This window comes from Drosophila miranda, chromosome XL (assembly GCF_003369915.1).
Source record: "Drosophila miranda strain MSH22 chromosome XL, D.miranda_PacBio2.1, whole genome shotgun sequence".
Lineage (NCBI taxonomy): Eukaryota > Metazoa > Arthropoda > Insecta > Diptera > Drosophilidae > Drosophila > Drosophila miranda.
Genome location: NC_046673.1, coordinates 18,981,224 through 19,002,116, shown reverse-complemented (window position 1 = coordinate 19,002,116; position 20,893 = coordinate 18,981,224). Strand labels below are relative to the sequence as shown.

The 20,893-nt window shown below is 43.6% G+C and overlaps 1 long non-coding RNA gene across 1 annotated transcript; it reads left to right on the top strand.

Moving 5' to 3' along the window:
• The first annotated feature begins 2,183 nt into the window (after positions 1-2,183).
• On the top strand, positions 2,184-6,160 carry LOC117195170. Its single transcript, XR_004474977.1, has 3 exons — positions 2,184-3,069; positions 3,690-4,053; positions 5,534-6,160. It is a non-coding gene; the product is annotated as an uncharacterized LOC117195170 (long non-coding RNA).
• Positions 6,161-20,893: the final 14,733 nt, after the last annotated feature.

Genomic DNA, 20,893 nt, shown 5'->3' with positions numbered 1-20,893 from the left:
ATCACGATAGTGATTCCTATACCCTATCTGGCAAAAGTCTATGCCAAAGCCATAGTATCCCTCTGCCAGTGTGTGAAAATGGCTCTAAAACGACGGCACCATGGGTCAGGGAATCTGCCAAAGGGGTTGGTTGTCTTTGGGAAGTTGGTTTTGCCAGCGCTGGGGTAATGGAGATGGCTGCTATCAAAGCTGATTCCAGCGACCCGCTTCAAGCTTCCAGCAGTGGCAATTAATTTTTGTGGAATGCACTTCAGCAAATCACATTATCCATACATCCGTGCATCCCAGAGTGTATCCGCCGAGTTGTGCGGCCATTCAAAATAAGTGTGGAAAAATTCAAGAAACGATAGCGATGGAACGATATGGATATAGAACGAAGAATGAGTAAGAGTTTAATCCAGAGAATGAGAGTTTAGCAAGCGTGTAGCATAGAAAAAGGAAAGATCAGCTATGGAGCTAGCTCTTCGGCTAAAGAAAAGATCAAAAATTCTACACAGAGAGAAGAGTATGGAAAGACTTTAGCAATATATTTAGAATATGCATTTCCAAAATACTCGCATACACTCGGAGAAATATGGTATCGTAATAGGAAACACTACCGAATTGAATTATATATTCGGTTTTTAGAGAAATTAAATAATTTAAACATAAATGTTTTAAAGTGTTTTGGATTCGGTCCATATTTAATCTAAATATAAATAATATATTTATTTTACATTTATTTTAAATATGACTTATATTTAGATCAAGTATTTGCATATTATAGACAAAATAAAAGGGAAAACTTTATTTTTTATTCGAGCTTCCACTCCCGCTGCAAAACAATAGAGTATATATTTTTTAAATTAGGTGCAAATATTGAAATTGCGGCGTTTTTTCACGGTACTACCTACAATTTTCCCACTTAATGGAAACTGTTGCGCACACACACGAACACACAGCAGAACTCGGTCTCGGTCTCAGTCTCGGCCTCGAATCGACTCGACTCCATCCAAATTCCATTTTCCATTCGCATTATGATGGCAATAGCCCGAAGCACTTCTCCTTCATTTCAGGCCTTGCAAGTAAATCATTTTGCCAAAAAAAAAAAAAAAAAAAATAGCAATATATATTTTTGTGGCACGCGCCGAAAGCTTTTGTTGAACTTTTTTCCGTTTAATTATCAATTTGAATTTTCAATACGTGAGCGGCGGACCGTCAGAAAATAAATGAAAATACATTTTCGAGGTTAATTACAATTATTTACACACAATGACATCGATGATTATGATGTCGATTGTTATGGCTTTATTAACAGCAGCAGCAGCAGCAGTGGCACGAGCAGGAGCAATATCATAAAAAATAGCAATAATAATAATCATATTAAAAAGAATGACACGGCCCCCGGGGCACAGTCTGTGAAAGCAAATGGAAACTGAATGAAAGCCGCCACCGGGTAGCGGGTCGTGTCCGTGCACCGTGCACCGCCTGAAAGTCAAACCACATCTGCTCCTCTGACAATGGACACATTACAAAGGGCCCCCAAAACCACATCTATTCCACTTTCTGCGCACACATTCATATACATGTACATATGCAGACACTGGACGTACATATTTTTCAAACAAAATCACTTTTAATGCGATTCCATATTTAATTTTAAGTCTGAATAAATATCAAAGGCGACAACACACAGCTCTTTTCAATTCAGCACACAGGAATATCACAATCAGTGGCGCTTAAATCCTATTTCCATGCCACACAATCAATTAGCCACTGCCAGAGACGTGTGGCAAATGCAATTGGATTTCGTTTCAGCGGATGCTGCTAACACCGTAGCAGGCTTTTGCCAACATTAATGCAGTTTTAGCTCGGTGCAAATTATGCAAAATATATTGTTAAGGCTTCTGCAAAAAAAGTAATCTAAGCGCTTCCCACTTACTTTTGCGTTGCCAGACAAAGACAACAATATTTGCCTACCAGATAAACTAGAAATTCTAAGTTGGCAGCACTGACTGTTAGCACGAAAGCGCTGTTACATTGACCAAATAATTTAAAGAAAATTTTAAGTAGGGCTAAAAGAATTTTTTATAAAATATGCAAGAGATAAATATGCCTGGTAATGGTGTCAATTATATGTCAATGCACAATTCCTTTTGCAACTAAGATTCTGTTTGTTTTATAAGAGCCGTTTACTTTTCATTTCGGCGAGGAACATTTTTCCGTTTTCAAGAAACGGAACTATTTTTTGTCTTGCGAAAACGGGAGAATTTGCAGTACTGCCGCACCGAGAAGCGCGGTAAGATCTATGTGCGATTCACCAACACAAAAAGGTCAATTTTCCTCCCCAGGAGGCTAAACGAAGGAGTGAGAACCGTGACCCACGTCTGCGTCAACACAAATTTTGCGATGACCAAGAAGGCGGTGAAAAACGCGAGTTCTATATAATAGCGTTGGTGATGGCAGTTCGGAAGTTAACAAAGATTTGGACGAGTCTTCCACTAGCAGTTCTAATGAAGCGAAGAAGCAACAAAGAAAGAGGCAAATAAAGCGATAATGCAGCTCCAAAAAGGAACAGCCGCCATCGTAAAGGCGGTTGAAACTTGCGATAACGGGAGAATTTGCAGTACTGCCGCACCGAGAAGCGCGGTAAAATCTATGTGCGATTCACCAACACAAAAAGGTCATTTCTCCTCCCCAGGCGGTGAAAAACGCGAGTTCTACAGAATAGCGTTATAAAATAGCATTTCGAGAGTATAAAATATATGAAACTTTTAAGGTTAGAAAAAAAAAATGAATGCAGTCAGCGGCGAGAGCAGAAGAATCACAGTCAGATCCGGCTTTTTTTAAGACAAACTGCGAACAAAATTTGTGAATTGGGGGAGGCGGTTGAAACTTGCGATAACGGGAGAATTTGCAGTACTGCCGCACCGAGAAGCGCGGTAAAATCTATGTGCGATTCAATACAAAAAGGTCAATTTTCCTCCCCAGGAGGCTAAACGAAGGAGTGAGAACCGTGACCCACGTCTGCGTCAACACCCCCAAATTTTGCGATGACCAAGAAGGCGGTGAAAAACGCGAGTTCTACAGGTGATGGCCGTGCGGAAGTTATCACAGATGCGGACGAGTCTTCCACTAGCAGTTCTAATGAAGCGAAGAAGCAACAAAGAAAGAGGCAAATAAAGCGATAATGCAGCTCCAAAAAGGAAGAGCCGCCATCGTAAAGGCGGTTGAAACTTGCGATAACGGGAGAATTTGCAGTACTGCCGCACCGAGAAGCGCGGTAAAATCTATGTGCGATTCACCAATACAAAAAGGTCAATTTTCCTCCCCAGGAGGCTAAACGAAGGAGTGAGAACCGTGACCCACGTCTGCGTCAACACAAATTTTGCGATGACCAAGAAGGCGGTGAAAAACGCGAGTTCTATATAATAGCGTTGGTGATGGCAGTTCGGAAGTTAACAAAGATTTGGACGAGTCTTCCACTAGCAGTTCTAATGAAGCGAAGAAGCAACAAAGAAAGAGGCAAATAAAGCGATAATGCAGCTCCAAAAAGGAACAGCCGCCATCGTAAAGGCGGTTGAAACTTGCGATAACGGGAGAATTTGCAGTACTGCCGCACCGAGAAGCGCGGTAAAATCTATGTGCGATTCACCAACACAAAAAGGTCATTTCTCCTCCCCAGGCGGTGAAAAACGCGAGTTCTACAGAATAGCGTTATAAAATAGCATTTCGAGAGTATAAAATATATGAAACTTTTAAGGTTAGAAAAAAAAAATGAATGCAGTCAGCGGCGAGAGCAGAAGAATCACAGTCAGATCCGGCTTTTTTTAAGACAAACTGCGAACAAAATTTGTGAATTGGGGGAGGCGGTTGAAACTTGCGATAACGGGAGAATTTGCAGTACTGCCGCACCGAGAAGCGCGGTAAAATCTATGTGCGATTCAATACAAAAAGGTCAATTTTCCTCCCCAGGAGGCTAAACGAAGGAGTGAGAACCGTGACCCACGTCTGCGTCAACACCCCCAAATTTTGCGATGACCAAGAAGGCGGTGAAAAACGCGAGTTCTACAGGTGATGGCCGTGCGGAAGTTATCACAGATGCGGACGAGTCTTCCACTAGCAGTTCTAATGAAGCGAAGAAGCAACAAAGAAAGAGGCAAATAAAGCGGTTTTTAGAGAAATTAAATAATTTAAACATAAATGTTTTAAAGTGTTTTGGATTCGGTCCATATTTAATCTAAATATAAATAATATATTTATTTTACATTTATTTTAAATATGACTTATATTTAGATCAAGTATTTGCATATTATAGACAAAATAAAAGGGAAAACTTTATTTTTTATTCGAGCTTCCACTCCCGCTGCAAAACAATAGAGTATATATTTTTTAAATTAGGTGCAAATATTGAAATTGCGGCGTTTTTTCACGGTACTACCTACAATTTTCCCACTTAATGGAAACTGTTGCGCACACACACGAACACACAGCAGAACTCGGTCTCGGTCTCAGTCTCGGCCTCGAATCGACTCGACTCCATCCAAATTCCATTTTCCATTCGCATTATGATGGCAATAGCCCGAAGCACTTCTCCTTCATTTCAGGCCTTGCAAGTAAATCATTTTGCCAAAAAAAAAAAAAAAATAACAATATATATTTTTGTGGCACGCGCCGAAAGCTTTTGTTGAACTTTTTTCCGTTTAATTATCAATTTGAATTTTCAATACGTGAGCGGCGGACCGTCAGAAAATAAATGAAAATACATTTTCGAGGTTAATTACAATTATTTACACACAATGACATCGATGATTATGATGTCGATTGTTATGGCTTTATTAACAGCAGCAGCAGCAGCAGTGGCACGAGCAGGAGCTATATCATAAAAAATAGCAATAATAATAATCATATTAAAAAGAATGACACGGCCCCCGGGGCACAGTCTGTGAAAGCAAATGGAAACTGAATGAAAGCCGCCACCGGGTAGCGGGTCGTGTCCGTGCACCGCCTGAAAGTCAAACCACATCTGCTCCTCTGACAATGGACACATTACAAATCTCGATAAAGTAAACAGTTGCGAGGCAACCACCGCAACAAGCACCGAACCAGCCGACAACCGTCCTTCGTCATTGTGCTGCACCACAAAAAGTTGCGGTGGTTCCCCTATTCAACTACAACCAATGTAGGCTGCGTAGCTTAAAAAATAGCATCGAGAGTATAAAATATATGAAACTTTTAAGGTTAGAAAAAAAAAATGAATGCAGTCAGCGGTGAGAGCAGAAGAATCACAGTCAGATCCGGCTTTTTTTAAGGCAAACTGCGACAAAAATTTGTGAATTGGGGGAGGCGGTTGAAACTTGCGATAACGGGAGAATTTGCAGTACTGCCGCACCGAGAAGCGCGGTAAAATCTATGTGCGATTCACCAACACAAAAAGGTCATTTCTCCTCCCCAGGAGGCTAAACGAAGGAGTGAGAACCGTGACCCACGTCTGCGTCAACACCCCCAAATTTTGCGATGACCAAGAAGGCGGTGAAAAACGCGAGTTCTACAGAATAGCGTTATAAAATAGCATTTCGAGAGTATAAAATATATGAAACTTTTAAGGTTAGAAAAAAAAAATGAATGCAGTCAGCGGCGAGAGCAGAAGAATCACAGTCAGATCCGGCTTTTTTTAAGTCAAACTGCGACAAAAATTTGTGAATTGGGGGAGGCGGTTGAAACTTGCGATAACGGGAGAATTTGCAGTACTGCCGCACCGAGAAGCGCGGTAAAATCTATGTGCGATTCAATACAAAAAGGTAAATTTTCCTCCCCAGGAGGCTAAACGAAGGAGTGAGAACCGTGACCCACGTCTGCGTCAACACCCCCAAATTTTGCGATGACCAAGAAGGCGGTGAAAAACGCGAGTTCTACAGGTGATGGCCGTGCGGAAGTTATCACAGATGCGGACGAGTCTTCCACTAGCAGTTCTAATGAAGCGAAGAAGCAACAAAGAAAGAGGCAAATAAAGCGATAATGCAGCTCCAAAAAGGAACAGCCGCCATCGTAAATCTCGATAAAGTAAACAGTTGCGAGGCAACCACCGCAACAAGCACCGAACCAGCCGACAACCGTCCTTCGTCATTGTGCTGCACCACAAAAAGTTGCGGTGGTTCCCCTATTCAACTACAACCAATGTAGGCTGCGTAGCTTAAATAATAGCATCGAGAGTATAAAATATATGAAACTTTTAAGGTTATAAAAAAAAAGTAATGCAGTCAGCGGCGAGAGCAGAAGAATCACAGTCAGATCCGGCTTTTTTTAAGGCAAACTGCGACAAAAATTTGTGAATTGGGGGAGGCGGTTGAAACTTGCGATAACGGGAGAATTTGCAGTACTGCCGCACCGAGAAGCGCGGTAAAATCTATGTGCGATTCACCAACACAAAAAGGTCATTTCTCCTCCCCAGGAGGCTAAACGAAGGAATGAGAACCGTGACCCACGTCTGCGTCAACACCCCCAAATTTTGCGATGACCAAGAAGGCGGTGAAAAACGCGAGTTCTACAGAATAGCGTTATAAAATATCATTTCGAGAGTATAAAATATATGAAACTTTTAAGGTTAGAAAAAAAAAATGAATGCAGTCAGCGGCGAGAGCAGAAGAATCACAGTCAGATCCGGCTTTTTTTAAGACAAACTGCGACAAAAATTTGTGAATTGGGGGAGGCGGTTGAAACTTGCGATAACGGGAGAATTTGCAGTACTGCCGCACCGAGAAGCGCGGTAAAATCTATGTGCGATTCACCAATACAAAAACGTCAATTTTCCTCCCCAGGAGGCTAAACGAAGGAGTGAGAACCGTGACCCACGTCTGCGTCAACACCCCCAAATTTTGCGATGACCAAGAAGGCGGTGAAAAACGCGAGTTCTACAGGTGATGGCCGTGCGGAAGTTATCACAGATGCGGACGAGTCTTCCACTAGCAGTTCTAGTGAAGCGAAGAAGCAACAAAGAAAGAGGCAAATAAAGCGATAATGCAGCTCCAAAAAGGAACAGCCGCCATCGTAAGTCTCGATAAAGTAAACAGTTGCGAGGCAACCACCGCAACAAGCACCGAACCAGCCGACAACCGTCCTTCGTCATTGTGCTGCACCACAAAAAGTTGCGGTGGTTCCCCTATTCAACTACAACCAATGTAGGCTGCGTAGCTTAAAAAATAGCATCGAGAGTATAAAATATATGAGACTTTTAAGGTTAGAAAAAAAAAGTAATGCAGTCAGCGGCGAGAGCAGAAGAATCACAGTCAGATCCGGCTTTTTTTAAGACAAACTGCGACAAAAATTTGTGAATTGGGGGAGGCGGTTGAAACTTGCGATAACGGGAGAATTTGCAGTACTGCCGCACCGAGAAGCGCGGTAAAATCTATGTGCGATTCACCAACACAAAAAGGTCATTTCTCCTCCCCAGGAGGCTAAACGAAGGAGTGAGAACCGTGACCCACGTCTGCGTCAACACCCCCAAATTTTGCGATGACCAAGAAGGCGGTGAAAAACGCGAGTTCTACAGAATAGCGTTATAAAATAGCATTTCGAGAGTATAAAATATATGAAACTTTTAAGGTTAGAAAGCAAAAAATGAATGCAGTCAGCGGCGAGAGCAGAAGAATCACAGTCAGATCCGGCTTTTTTTAAGGCAAACTGCGACAAAAATTTGTGAATTGGGGGAGGCGGTTGAAACTTGCGATAACGGGAGAATTTGCAGTACTGCATCACCGAGAAGCGCGGTAAAATCTATGTGCGATTCACCAACACAAAAAGGTCATTTCTCCTCCCCAGGAGGCTAAACGAAGGAGTGAGAACCGTGACCCACGTCTGCGTCAACACCCCCAAATTTTGCGATGACCAAGAAGGCGGTGAAAAACGCGAGTTCTACAGGTGATGGCCGTGCGGAAGTTATCACAGATGCGGACGAGTCTTCCACTAGCAGTTCTAATGAAGCGAAGAAGCAACAAAGAAAGAGGCAAATAAAGCGATAATGCAGCTCCAAAAAGGAACAGCCGCCATCGTAAATCTCGATAAAGTAAACAGTTGCGAGGCAACCACCGCAACAAGCACCGAACCAGCCGACAACCGTCCTTCGTCATTGTGCTGCACCACAAAAAGTTGCGGCGGTTCCCCTATTCAACTACAACCAATGTAGGCTGCGTAGCTTAAAAAATAGCATCGAGAGTATAAAATATATGAAACTTTTAAGGTTATAAAAAAAAAGTAATGCAGTCAGCGGCGAGAGCAGAAGAATCACAGTCAGATCCGGCTTTTTTTAAGACAAACTGCGACAAAAATTTGTGAATTGGGGGAGGCGGTTGAAACTTGCGATAACGGCAGAATTTGCAGTACTGCCGCACCGAGAAGCGCGGTAAAATCTATGTGCGATTCACCAACACAAAAAGGTCATTTCTCCTCCCCAGGAGGCTAAACGAAGGAGTGAGAACCGTGACCCACGTCTGCGTCAACACCCCCAAATTTTGCGATGACCAAGAAGGCGGTGAAAAACGCGAGTTCTACAGGTGATGGCCGTGCGGAAGTTATCACAGATGCGGACGAGTCTTCCACTAGCAGTTCTAATGAAGCGAAGAAGCAACAAAGAAAGAGGCAAATAAAGCGATAATGCAGCTCCAAAAAGGAACAGCCGCCATCGTAAATCTCGATAAAGTAAACAGTTGCGAGGCAACCACCGCAACAAGCACCGAACCAGCCGACAACCGTCCTTCGTCATTGTGCTGCACCACAAAAAGTTGCGGTGGTTCCCCTATTCAACTACAACCAATGTAGGCTGCGTAGCTTAAAAAATAGCATCGAGAGTATAAAATATATGAAACTTTTAAGGTTATAAAAAAAAAGTAATGCAGTCAGCGGCGAGAGCAGAAGAATCACAGTCAGATCCGGCTTTTTTTAAGACAAACTGCGACAAAAATTTGTGAATTGGGGGAGGCGGTTGAAACTTGCGATAACGGCAGAATTTGCAGTACTGCCGCACCGAGAAGCGCGGTAAAATCTATGTGCGATTCACCAACACAAAAAGGTCATTTCTCCTCCCCAGGAGGCTAAACGAAGGAGTGAGAACCGTGACCCACGTCTGCGTCAACGCCCCCAAATTTTGCGATGCCCAAGAAGGCGGTGAAAAACGCGAGTTCTACAGAATAGCGTTATAAAATAGCATTTCGAGAGTATAAAATATATGAAACTTTTAAGGTTAGAAAAAAAAAAATGAATGCAGTCAGCGGCGAGAGCAGAAGAATCACAGTCAGATCCGGCTTTTTTTAAGACAAACTGCGACAAAAATTTGTGAATTGGGGGAGGCGGTTGAAACTTGCGATAACGGGAGAATTTGCAGTACTGCCGCACCGAGAAGCGCGGTAAAATCTATGTGCGATTCACCAACACAAAAAGGTCATTTCTCCTCCCCAGGAGGCTAAACGAAGGAGTGAGAACCGTGACCCACGTCTGCGTCAACACCCCCAAATTTTGCGATGACCAAGAAGGCGGTGAAAAACGCGAGTTCTACAGAATAGCGTTATAAAATAGCATTTCGAGAGTATAAAATATATGAAACTTTTAAGGTTAGAAAAAAAAAATGAATGCAGTCAGCGGCGAGAGCAGAAGAATCACAGTCAGATCCGGCTTTTTTAAGGCAAACTGCGACAAAAATTTGTGAATTGGGGGAGGCGGTTGAAACTTGCGATAACGGGAGAATTTGCAGTACTGCCGCACCGAGAAGCGCGGTAAAATCTATGTGCGATTCACCAACACAAAAAGGTAATTTCTCCTCCCAGGAGGCTAAACGAAGGAGTGAGAACCGTGACCCACGTCTGCGTCAACACCCCCAAATTTTGCGATGACCAAGAAGGCGGTGAAAAACGCGAGTTCTACAGAATAGCGTTATAAAATAGCATTTCGAGAGTATAAAATATATGAAACTTTTAAGGTTAGAAAAAAAAAATGAATGCAGTCAGCGGCGAGAGCAGAAGAATCACAGTCAGATCCGGCTTTTTTTAAGGCAAACTGCGACAAAAATTTGTGAATTGGGGGAGGCGGTTGAAACTTGCGATAACGGGAGAATTTGCAGTACTGCCGCACCGAGAAGCGCGGTAAAATCTATGTGCGATTCACCAACACAAACAGGTCATTTCTCCTCCCCAGGAGGCTAAACGAAGGAGTGAGAACCGTGACCCACGTCTGCGTCAACACCCCCAAATTTTGCGATGACCAAGAAGGCGGTGAAAAACGCGAGTTCTACAGAATAGCGTTATAAAATAGCATTTCGAGAGTATAAAATATATGAAACTTTTAAGGTTAGAAAAAAAAAATGAATGCAGTCAGCGGCGAGAGCAGAAGAATCACAGTCAGATCCGGCTTTTTTTAAGACAAACTGCGACAAAAATTTGTGAATTGGGGGAGGCGGTTGAAACTTGCGATAACGGGAGAATTTGCAGTACTGCCGCACCGAGAAGCGCGGTAAAATCTATGTGCGATTCACCAACACAAAAAGGTAATTTCTCCTCCCCAGGAGGCTAAACGAAGGAGTGAGAACCGTGACCCACGTCTGCGTCAACACCCCCAAATTTTGCGATGACCAAGAAGGCGGTGAAAAACGCGAGTTCTACAGAATAGCGTTATAAAATAGCATTTCGAGAGTATAAAATATATGAAACTTTTAAGGTTAGAAAAAAAAAAGAATGCAGTCAGCGGCGAGAGCAGAAGAATCACAGTCAGATCCGGCTTTTTTTAAGACAAACTGCGAAAAAAATTTGTGAATTGGGGGAGGCGGTTGAAACTTGCGATAACGGGAGAATTTGCAGTACTGCCGCACCGAGAAGCGCGGTAAAATCTATGTGCGATTCACCAACACAAAAAGGTCATTTCTCCTCCCCAGGAGGCTAAACGAAGGAGTGAGAACCGTGACCCACGTCTGCGTCAACACCCCCAAATTTTGCGATGACCAAGAAGGCGGTGAAAAACGCGAGTTCTACAGAATAGCGTTATAAAATAGCATTTCGAGAGTATAAAATATATGAAACTTTTAAGGTTAGAAAAAAAAAATGAATGCAGTCAGCGGCGAGAGCAGAAGAATCACAGTCAGATCCGGCTTTTTTTAAGACAAACTGCGAAAAAAATTTGTGAATTGGGGGAGGCGGTTGAAACTTGCGATAACGGGAGAATTTGCAGTACTGCCGCACCGAGAAGCGCGGTAAAATCTATGTGCGATTCACCAACACAAAAAGGTCATTTCTCCTCCCCAGGAGGCTAAACGAAGGAGTGAGAACCGTGACCCACGTCTGCGTCAACACCCCCAAATTTTGCGATGACCAAGAAGGCGGTGAAAAACGCGAGTTCTACAGAATAGCGTTATAAAATAGCATTTCGAGAGTATAAAATATATGAAACTTTTAAGGTTAGAAAAAAAAAATGAATGCAGTCAGCGGCGAGAGCAGAAGAATCACAGTCAGATCCGGCTTTTTTTAAGACAAACTGCGAAAAAAATTTGTGAATTGGGGGAGGCGGTTGAAACTTGCGATAACGGGAGAATTTGCAGTACTGCCGCACCGAGAAGCGCGGTAAAATCTATGTGCGATTCACCAACACAAAAAGGTCATTTCTCCTCCCCAGGAGGCTAAACGAAGGAGTGAGAACCGTGACCCACGTCTGCGTCAACACCCCCAAATTTTGCGATGACCAAGAAGGCGGTGAAAAATGCGAGTTCTACAGAATAGCGTTATAAAATAGCATTTCGAGAGTATAAAATATATGAAACTTTTAAGGTTAGAAAAAAAAATGAATGCAGTCAGCGGCGAGAGCAGAAGAATCACAGTCAGATCCGGCTTTTTTTAAGACAAACTGCGAACAAAATTTGTGAATTGGGGGAGGCGGTTGAAACTTGCGATAACGGGAGAATTTGCAGTACTGCCGCACCGAGAAGCGCGGTAAAATCTATGTGCGATTCACCAACACAAAAAGGTCATTTCTCCTCCCCAGGAGGCTAAACGAAGGAGTGAGAACCGTGACCCACGTCTGCGTCAACACCCCCAAATTTTGCGATGACCAAGAAGGCGGTGAAAAATGCGAGTTCTACAGAATAGCGTTATAAAATAGCATTTCGAGAGTATAAAATATATGAAACTTTTAAGGTTAGAAAAAAAAATGAATGCAGTCAGCGGCGAGAGCAGAAGAATCACAGTCAGATCCGGCTTTTTTTAAGACAAACTGCGAACAAAATTTGTGAATTGGGGGAGGCGGTTGAAACTTGCGATAACGGGAGAATTTGCAGTACTGCCGCACCGAGAAGCGCGGTAAAATCTATGTGCGATTCACCAACACAAAAAGGTAATTTCTCCTCCCCAGGAGGCTAAACGAAGGAGTGAGAACCGTGACCCACGTCTGCGTCAACACCCCCAAATTTTGCGATGACCAAGAAGGCGGTGAAAAACGCGAGTTCTACAGGTGATGGCCGTGCGGAAGTTATCACAGATGCGGACGAGTCTTCCACTAGCAGTTCTAATGAAGCGAAGAAGCAACAAAGAAAGAGGCAAATAAAGCGATAATGCAGTTCCAAAAAGGAACAGCCGCCATCGTAAATCTCGATAAAGTAAACAGTTGCGAGGCAACCACCGCAACAAGCACCGAACCAGCCGACAACCGTCCTTCGTCATTGTGCTGCACCACAAAAAGTTGCGGTGGTTCCCCTATTCAACTACAACCAATGTAGGCTGCGTAGCTTAAAAAATAGCATCGAGAGTATAAAATATATGAAACTTTTAAGGTTAGAAAAAAAAAAGTAATGCAGTCAGCGGCGAGAGCAGAAGAATCACAGTCAGATCCGGCTTTTTTTAAGACAAACTGCGACAAAAATTTGTGAATTGGGGGAGGCGGTTGAAACTTGCGATAACGGGAGAATTTGCAGTACTGCCGCACCGAGAAGCGCGGTAAAATCTATGTGCGATTCACCAACACAAAAAGGTCATTTCTCCTCCCCAGGAGGCTAAACGAAGGAGTGAGAACCGTGACCCACGTCTGCGTCAACACCCCCAAATTTTGCGATGACCAAGAAGGCGGTGAAAAACGCGAGTTCTACAGAATAGCGTTATAAAATAGCATTTCGAGAGTATAAAATATATGAAACTTTTAAGGTTAGAAAAAAAAAATGAATGCAGTCAGCGGCGAGAGCAGAAGAATCACAGTCAGATCCGGCTTTTTTTAAGACAAACTGCGAACAAAATTTGTGAATTGGGGGAGGCGGTTGAAACTTGCGATAACGGGAGAATTTGCAGTACTGCCGCACCGAGAAGCGCGGTAAAATCTATGTGCGATTCACCAACACAAAAAGGTCATTTCTCCTCCCCAGGAGGCTAAACGAAGGAGTGAGAACCGTGACCCACGTCTGCGTCAACACCCCCAAATTTTGCGATGACCAAGAAGACGGTGAAAAACGCGAGTTCTACAGAATAGCGTTATAAAATAGCATTTCGAGAGTATAAAATATATGAAACTTTTAAGGTTAGAAAAAAAAAATGAATGCAGTCAGCGGCGAGAGCAGAAGAATCACAGTCAGATCCGGCTTTTTTTAAGACAAACTGCGAAAAAAATTTGTGAATTGGGGGAGGCGGTTGAAACTTGCGATAACGGGAGAATTTGCAGTACTGCCGCACCGAGAAGCGCGGTAAAATCTATGTGCGATTCACCAACACAAAAAGGTCATTTCTCCTCCCCAGGAGGCTAAACGAAGGAGTGAGAACCGTGACCCACGTCTGCGTCAACACCCCCAAATTTTGCGATGACCAAGAAGGCGGTGAAAAACGCGTGTTCTACAGAATAGCGTTATAAAATAGCATTTCGAGAGTATAAAATATATGAAACTTTTAAGGTTAGAAAAAAAAAATGAATGCAGTCAGCGGCGAGAGCAGAAGAATCACAGTCAGGTCCGGCTTTTTTTAAGACAAACTGCGAACAAAATTTGTGAATTGGGGGAGGCGGTTGAAACTTGCGATAACGGGAGAATTTGCAGTACTGCCGCACCGAGAAGCGCGGTAAAATCTATGTGCGATTCACCAACACAAAAAGGTCATTTCTCCTCCCCAGGAGGCTAAACGAAGGAGTGAGAACCGTGACCCACGTCTGCGTCAACACCCCCAAATTTTGCGATGACCAAGAAGACGGTGAAAAACGCGAGTTCTACAGAATAGCGTTATAAAATAGCATTTCGAGAGTATAAAATATATGAAACTTTTAAGGTTAGAAAAAAAAAATGAATGCAGTCAGCGGCGAGAGCAGAAGAATCACAGTCAGATCCGGCTTTTTTTTAAGACAAACTGCGAACAAAATTTGTGAATTGGGGGAGGCGGTTGAAACTTGCGATAACGGGAGAATTTGCAGTACTGCCGCACCGAGAAGCGCGGTAAAATCTATGTGCGATTCACCAACACAAAAAGGTCATTTCTCCTCCCCAGGAGGCTAAACGAAGGAGTGAGAACCGTGACCCACGTCTGCGTCAACACCCCCAAATTTTGCGATGACCAAGAAGGCGGTGAAAAACGCGTGTTCTACAGAATAGCGTTATAAAATAGCATTTCGAGAGTATAAAATATATGAAACTTTTAAGGTTAGAAAAAAAAAAATGAATGCAGTCAGCGGCGAGAGCAGAAGAATCACAGTCAGATCCGGCTTTTTTTAAGACAAACTGCGAACAAAATTTGTGAATTGGGGGAGGCGGTTGAAACTTGCGATAACGGGAGAATTTGCAGTACTGCCGCACCGAGAAGAGCGGTAAAATCTATGTGCGATTCACCAACACAAAAAGGTCATTTCTCCTCCCCAGGAGGCTAAACGAAGGAGTGAGAACCGTGACCCACGTCTGCGTCAACACCCCCAAATTTTGCGATGACCAAGAAGACGGTGAAAAACGCGAGTTCTACAGAATAGCGTTATAAAATAGCATTTCGAGAGTATAAAATATATGAAACTTTTAAGGTTAGAAAAAAAAAATGAATGCAGTCAGCGGCGAGAGCAGAAGAATCACAGTCAGATCCGGCTTTTTTTAAGACAAACTGCGAACAAAATTTGTGAATTGGGGGAGGCGGTTGAAACTTGCGATAACGGGAGAATTTGCAGTACTGCCGCACCGAGAAGCGCGGTAAAATCTATGTGCGATTCACCAACACAAAAAGGTCATTTCTCCTCCCCAGGAGGCTAAACGAAGGAGTGAGAACCGTGACCCACGTCTGCGTCAACACCCCCAAATTTTGCGATGACCAAGAAGACGGTGAAAAACGCGAGTTCTACAGAATAGCGTTATAAAATAGCATTTCGAGAGTATAAAATATATGAAACTTTTAAGGTTAGAAAAAAAAAATGAATGCAGTCAGCGGCGAGAGCAGAAGAATCACAGTCAGATCCGGCTTTTTTTAAGACAAACTGCGAAAAAAATTTGTGAATTGGGGGAGGCGGTTGAAACTTGCGATAACGGGAGAATTTGCTGTACTGCCGCACCGAGAAGCGCGGTAAAATCTATGTGCGATTCACCAACACAAAAAGGTCATTTCTCCTCCCCAGGAGGCTAAACGAAGGAGTGAGAACCGTGACCCACGTCTGCGTCAACACCCCCAAATTTTGCGATGACCAAGAAGGCGGTGAAAAACGCGAGTTCTACAGAATAGCGTTATAAAATAGCATTTCGAGAGTATAAAATATATGAAACTTTTAAGGTTAGAAAAAAAAAAATGAATGCAGTCAGCGGCGAGAGCAGAAGAATCACAGTCAGATCCGGCTTTTTTTAAGACAAACTGCGAACAAAATTTGTGAATTGGGGGAGGCGGTTGAAACTTGCGATAACGGGAGAATTTGCAGTACTGCCGCACCGAGAAGCGCGGTAAAATCTATGTGCGATTCACCAACACAAAAAGGTCATTTCTCCTCCCCAGGAGGCTAAACGAAGGAGTGAGAACCGTGACCCACGTCTGCGTCAACACCCCGAAATTTTGCGATGACCAAGAAGGCGGTGAAAAACGCGAGTTCTACAGAATAGCGTTATAAAATAGCATTTCGAGAGTATAAAATATATGAAACTTTTAAGGTTAGAAAAAAAAAATGAATGCAGTCAGCGGCGAGAGCAGAAGAATCACAGTCAGATCCGGCTTTTTTTAAGACAAACTGCGAACAAAATTTGTGAATTGGGGGAGGCGGTTGAAACTTGCGATAACGGGAGAATTTGCAGTACTGCCGCACCGAGAAGCGCGGTAAAATCTATGTGCGATTCACCAACACAAAAAGGTCATTTCTCCTCCCCAGGAGGCTAAACGAAGGAGTGAGAACCGTGACCCACGTCTGCGTCAACACCCCCAAATTTTTGCGATGACCAAGAAGGCGGTGAAAAACGCGAGTTCTACAGAATAGCGTTATAAAATAGCATTTCGAGAGTATAAAATATATGAAACTTTTAAGGTTAGAAAAAAAAAATGAATGCAGTCAGCGGCGAGAGCAGAAGAATCACAGTCAGATCCGGCTTTTTTTAAGACAAACTGCGAACAAAATTTGTGAATTGGGGGAGGCGGTTGAAACTTGCGATAACGGGAGAATTTGCAGTACTGCCGCACCGAGAAGCGCGGTAAAATCTATGTGCGATTAACCAATACAAAAAGGTCAATTTTCCTCCCCAGGAGGCTAAACGAAGGAGTGAGAACCGTGACCCACGTCTGCGTCAACACCCCCAAATTTTGCGATGACCAAGAAGGCTGTGAAAAACGCGAGTTCTACAGGTGATGGCCGTGCGGAAGTTATCACAGATGCGGACGAGTCTTCCACTAGCAGTTCTAATGAAGCGAAGAAGCAACAAAGAAAGAGGCAAATAAAGCGATAATGCAGCTCCAAAAAGGAACAGCCGCCATCGTAAATCTCGATAAAGTAAACAGTTGCGAGGCAACCACCGCAACAAGCACCGAACCAGCCGACAACCGTCCTTCGTCATTGTGCTGCACCACAAAAAGTTGCGGTGGTTCCCCTATTCAACTACAACCAATGTAGGCTGCGTAGCTTAAAAAATAGCATCGAGAGTATAAAATATATGAAACTTTTAAGGTTAGAAAAAAAAAAGTAATGCAGTCAGCGGCGAGAGCAGAAGAATCACAGTCAGATTCGGCTTTTTTTAAGACAAACTGCGACAAAAATTTGTGAATTGGGGGAGGCGGTTGAAACTTGCGATAACGGGAGAATTTGCAGTACTGCCGCACCGAGAAGCGCGGTAAAATCTATGTGCGATTCACCAACACAAAAAGGTCATTTCTCCTCCCCAGGAGGCTAAACGAAGGAGTGAGAACCGTGACCCACGTCTGCGTCAACACCCCCAAATTTTGCGATGACCAAGAAGGCGGTGAAAAACGCGAGTTCTACAGAATAGCGTTATAAAATAGCATTTCGAGAGTATAAAATATATGAAACTTTTAAGGTTAGAAAAAAAAAATGAATGCAGTCAGCGGCGAGAGCAGAAGAATCACAGTCAGATCCGGCTTTTTTTAAGACAAACTGCGAAAAAAATGTGTGAATTGGGGGAGGCGGTTGAAACTTGCGATAACGGGAGAATTTGCAGTACTGCCGCACCGAGAAGCGCGGTAAAATCTATGTGCGATTCACCAACACAAAAAGGTCATTTCTCCTCCCCAGGAGGCTAAACGAAGGAGTGAGAACCGTGACCCACGTCTGCGTCAACACCCCCAAATTTTGCGATGACCAAGAAGGCGGTGAAAAACGCGAGTTCTACAGAATAGCGTTATAAAATAGCATTTCGAGAGTATAAAATATATGAAACTTTTAAGGTAAGAAAAAAAAAATGAATGCAGTCAGCGGCGAGAGCAGAAGAATCACAGTCAGATCCGGCTTTTTTTAAGACAAACTGCGAACAAAATTTGTGAATTGGGGGAGGCGGTTGAAACTTGCGATAACGGGAGAATTTGCAGTACTGCCGCACCGAGAAGCGCGGTAAAATCTATGTGCGATTCACCAATACAAAAAGGTCAATTTTCCTCCCCAGGAGGCTAAACGAAGGAGTGAGAACCGTGACCCACGTCTGCGTCAACACCCCCAAATTTTGCGATGACCAAGAAGGCGGTGAAAAACGCGAGTTCTACAGAATAGCGTTATAAAATAGCATTTCGAGAGTATAAAATATATGAAACTTTTAAGGTTAGAAAAAAAAATGAATGCAGTCAGCGGCGAGAGCAGAAGAATCACAGTCAGATCCGGCTTTTTTTAAGACAAACTGCGAACAAAATTTGTGAATTGGGGGAGGCGGTTGAAACTTGCGATAACGGGAGAATTTGCAGTACTGCCGCACCGAGAAGCGCGGTAAAATCTATGTGCGATTCACCAACACAAAAAGGTCATTTCTCCTCCCCAGGAGGCTAAACGAAGGAGTGAGAACCGTGACCCACGTCTGCGTCAACACCCCCAAATTTTGCGATGACCAAGAAGACGGTGAAAAACGCGAGTTCTACAGAATAGCGTTATAAAATAGCATTTCGAGAGTATAAAATATATGAAACTTTTAAGGTTAGAAAAAAAAAAAATGAATGCAGTCAGCGGCGAGAGCAGAAGAATCACAGTCAGATCCGGCTTTTTTTAAGGCAAACTGCGACAAAAATTTGTGAATTGGGGGAGGCGGTTGAAACTTGCGATAACGGGAGAATTTGCAGTACTGCCGCACCGAGAAGCGCGGTAAAATCTATGTGCGATTCACCAATACAAAAAGGTCAATTTTCCTCCCCAGGAGGCTAAACGAAGGAGTGAGAACCGTGACCCACGTCTGCGTCAACACCCCCAAATTTTTCGATGACCAAGAAGGCTGTGAAAAACGCGAGTTCTACAGGTGATGGCCGTGCGGAAGTTATCACAGATGCGGACGAGTCTTCCACTAGCAGTTCTAATAAAGCGAAGAAGCAACAAAGAAAGAGGCAAATAAAGCGATAATGCAGCTCCAAAAAGGAACAGCCGCCATCGTAAATCTCGATAAAGTAAACAGTTGCGAGGCAACCACCGCAACAAGCACCGAACCAGCCGACAACCGTCCTTCGTCATTGTGCTGCACCACAAAAAGTTGCGGTGGTTCCCCTATTCAACTACAACCAATGTAGGCTGCGTAGCTTAAAAAATAGCATCGAGAGTATAAAATATATGAAACTTTTAAGGTTAGAAAAAAAAAAGTAATGCAGTCAGCGGCGAGAGCAGAAGAATCACAGTCAGATCCGGCTTTTTTTAAGACAAACTGCGACAAAAACTTGTGAATTGGGGGAGGCGGTTGAAACTTGCGATAACGGGAGAATTTGCAGTACTGCCGCACCGAGAAGCGCGGTAAAATCTATGTGCGATTCACCAACACAAAAAGGTCATTTCTCCTCCCCAGGAGGCTAAACGAAGGAGTGAGAACCGTGACCCACGTCTGCGTCAACACCCCCAAATTTTGCGATGACCAAGAAGGCGGTGAAAAACGCGAGTTCTACAGAATAGCGTTATAAAATAGCATTTCGAGAGTATAAAATATATGAAACTTTTAAGGTTAGAAAAAAAAAATGAGTGCAGTCAGCGGCGAGAGCAGAAGAATCACAGTCAGATCCGGCTTTTTTTAAGACAAACTGCGAAAAAAATTTGTGAATTGGGGGAGGCGGTTGAAACTTGCGATAACGGGAGAATTTGCAGTACTGCCGCACCGAGAAGCGCGGTAAAATCTATGTGCGATTCACCAATACAAAAAGGTAAATTTTCCTCACCAGGAGGCTAAACGAAGGAGTGAGAACCGCGACCCACGTCTGCGTCAACACCCCCAAATTTTGCGATGACCAAGAAGGCGGTGAAAAACGCGTGTTCTACAGAATAGCGTTATAAAATAGCATTTCGAGAGTATAAAATATATGAAACTTTTAAGGTTAGAAACAAAAAATGAATGCAGTCAGCGGCGAGAGCAGAAGAATCACAGTCAGATCCGGCTTTTTTTAAGTCAAACTGCGAAAAAAATTAGTGAATTGGGGGAGGCGGTTGAAACTTGCGATAACGGGAGAATTTGCAGTACTGCCGCACCGAGAAGCGCGGTAAAATCTATGTGCGATTCACCAACACAAAAAGGTCATTTCTCCTCCCCAGGAGGCTAAACGAAGGAGTGAGAACCGTGACCCACGTCTGCGTCAACACCCCCAAATTTTGCGATGACCAAGAAGGCGGTGAAAAACGCGAGTTCTACAGGTGATGGCCGTGCGGAAGTTATCACAGATGCGGACGAGTCTTCCACTAGCAGTTCTAATGAAGCGAAGAAGCAACAAAGAAAGAGGCAAATAAAGCGATAATGCAGCTCCAAAAAGGAACAGCCGCCATCGTAAATCTCGATAAAGTAAACAGTTGCGAGGCAGCCACCGCAACAAGCACCGAACCAGCCGACAACCGTCCTTCGTCATTGTGCTGCACCACAAAAAGTTGCGGTGGTTCCCCTATTCAACTACAACCAATGTAGGCTGCGTAGCTTAAAAAATAGCATCGAGAGTATAAAATATATGAAACTTTTAAGGTTAGAAAAAAAAAAGTAATGCAGTCAGCGGCGAGAGCAGAAGAATCACAGTCAGATCCGGCTTTTTTTAAGACAAACTGCGAAAAAAATTTGTGAATTGGGGGAGGCGGTTGAAACTTGCGATAACGGGAGAATTTGCAGTACTGCCGCACCGAGAAGCGCGGTAAAATCTATGTGCGATTCACCAACACAAAAAGGTCATTTCTCCTCCCCAGGAGGCTAAACGAAGGAGTGAGAACCGTGACCCACGTCTGCGTCAACACCCCCAAATTTTGCGATGACCAAGAAGGCGGTGAAAAACGCGAGTTCTACAGGTGATGGCCGTGCGGAAGTTATCAC